The sequence below is a fragment of the Montipora foliosa genome, chromosome 3 (assembly GCF_036669935.1).
Source record: "Montipora foliosa isolate CH-2021 chromosome 3, ASM3666993v2, whole genome shotgun sequence".
Classification (NCBI taxonomy): Eukaryota; Metazoa; Cnidaria; class Anthozoa; order Scleractinia; family Acroporidae; genus Montipora; species Montipora foliosa.
The window spans coordinates 14730226-14732725 of NC_090871.1; positions in this window are offsets into that span (position 1 = coordinate 14730226).

A 2500-nucleotide genomic window follows, 5' to 3' on the forward strand; every position below is an offset into this window, starting at 1 on the left:
AAACGAAGAGTTCAACCAGTCAGCAAACACTTTGTCTAAACACCAAATAAATCTAGAAAAAGTCCTAACTCAGATAAAAGGGTTGCACTAGAGTACTTTTTTATATCGATCATCGCTATGTTAATGTCACGTTTATTGTTTGCAATATCATACACTACATAATAAGGATATAATCAGGATATAAACTATCAATAACAAAGGATTAGTGAGGTGCGTTCAATTCCTGTTTTGTCATCGACTAGGTATTGGAAAGTAGCTGCATATTTTGGGGAGAATTATTTTGTACCGCTTTCTAGTGATTGTTCAGTAATTAAGGTATCGCGCTGTATGTATTTATGCAATATCAAGTCTCACGAGAACAAAAGACAATATTGGTCTATTGCCTGTTGCTCTCGTGAGACTTGAATGTTCTTTATTGCATTGGCTAAAATAAAATTTACAACACCGACGACTGAAATGGCCCTTTCCTGCAGTCAAAATTACATATCCTCACAGAGATGACCTTTTGGAGCCCTGATCAGTTTCTCAATTTATTTCGTGTAATAAATCCCTTGTGTCCGCACGACCATCGATTGCTACTCCATGCACTTTTCAATTTCCAGGTTTCCCTCGTTGCCACTTAATGCAAGTAGGAGCCTTCCTCACGCAAGCTTGTTTGTTAGGGTAAACCATAGTTCATAGAATGGTTATGAAACCCGATAAATTTCTTTGTTGTAGGTTTTTGTTAATTCTCTTTTTTGGCCTTGACCATGCACAAAACACAATAGTTGTTTACTCCGTACTGAGAAAGTAACCAATAGAAAAGTGTTGGTTACGTAATTCATGAATAGTCTATAAGCGCAAAACAAAAGATTGTGCACGGTCGTGGACTTTCCAACCTAAATCTTAGCATCTTTGTTTGCTCCATTGATGTTTGCAGAGCTTCCAAACCAGTCGCCTGTATTAACTATGGGTAAACAGACTGCGATTACCGCTACCCATTAAAAGCTAAACAAGCTTACATCGACCCATCCCGCGTAAACGCCTCCAGGCGTCTTGTTTCTTTAGTTTTTGGCTGAGGCCATTACCGATACAGCCCCACATAGCGCTGCAATAATCAGTATGTCGTAGAATCAGTGACTCATAAATCGTTCCTAGGGTACTTTGGGGACATATCGGTTTTAGCCTCCTATATGGGCACCAAGTACTTCAGCAACTTTACCGACCAGTTTAGATATGTGAGCCTGCCATGAGAGTGTTTCATCCACCTGAATACCTTGGCATTTATACGCATTGACTCTTTCAATTGAACGCCCATGCAGCTGTGATGTTCAGTTGGGAGCAGAGAGATTTAAGTCTTGTCCATGTAAACAGACACTTGGTCTTGGGGACATTAAGTAAAGACTTAGACAGTCACAGCCAAGCCATTGTTTTAGATTATATATATGACAAATGATTTTATTAAACATCAAAATCATAATTACAAAGACAAAATGTAACCACAAGGTGAAAAGTTATTTACAACATAATATACCTAACCCTTAATTTATTTTCCTTTCAAATCTTTGTCACCTGTTTAAAATATATAGAAAAATTTGCTTCCAGACTATTCAATTTCAAGTCACGCACCCATTTTTGAGGTCCCTTACGTTCTAGATCTACTTTGTCCAGAAAGGACTAGTAATAATCTTTACTCTTCATTTTCAGTACCAGTAGGTTAACGTTGAACGTAGATGAAAGTTGACAAGAAAAGTGATCTGGAGGGAAGAAAAAAAAAGATGTCTGAATAGTCTTGTTTTGCTTTTTCCAAGAAGTTGCCCTTAATTCCATACTTTTGGACAAATTCACGGCAGGTCTTGTATTTGAAAAACACCCTTGTGGAACCACGTTTTATAAAAGAAAGTCTTACGATCAATAAGGATTTCCCTATTATTGAATGGGATCAAATATTGCCTAAACTACTTTCGTGGGCGGATTTTAACTCTGAAAAAATTGAAGCATTAGTTTATAAAAATGTGGCATATCAGACTGCTCAAAAAACTTGACATCATAATTGCATCTTAACAGAAAATTTAGTCCATCATATCTGGGAAAGAAATGATTAGGTACTACCTTCCAGGTTTCATTCCAGTTCTCCTTCTTTGATAAAAACTGTGAAATCCATGCTAGTCTTATAATCAATACTTCAGTATGCGGAACACGCAATCCTCCCTTATCTTAAATGAATAAAGGGAGTAGTTTCTAAAGAAACTGTGGTATTGCGTCGGTGGGGAGGTAGTACATGTAAATTGACCACCGCACAGGAATTCCAAAAGCTGACGTCTCGAGCGTTAGCCCTTCGTCAGAGCGAATCGAGGAATTATGGGTTACGTGTAGTTTTTATAGTAGAGTAGGAGCTACGCTATCGGTGGTAACATGGCAACGTGAAAAACAGGAATACATTATAGTTAAGGACGTTCGCGCCAATTGTTTCTGCGCATCCTTACTGCGCACGCAAATGCACACGCCACGTCATACACGA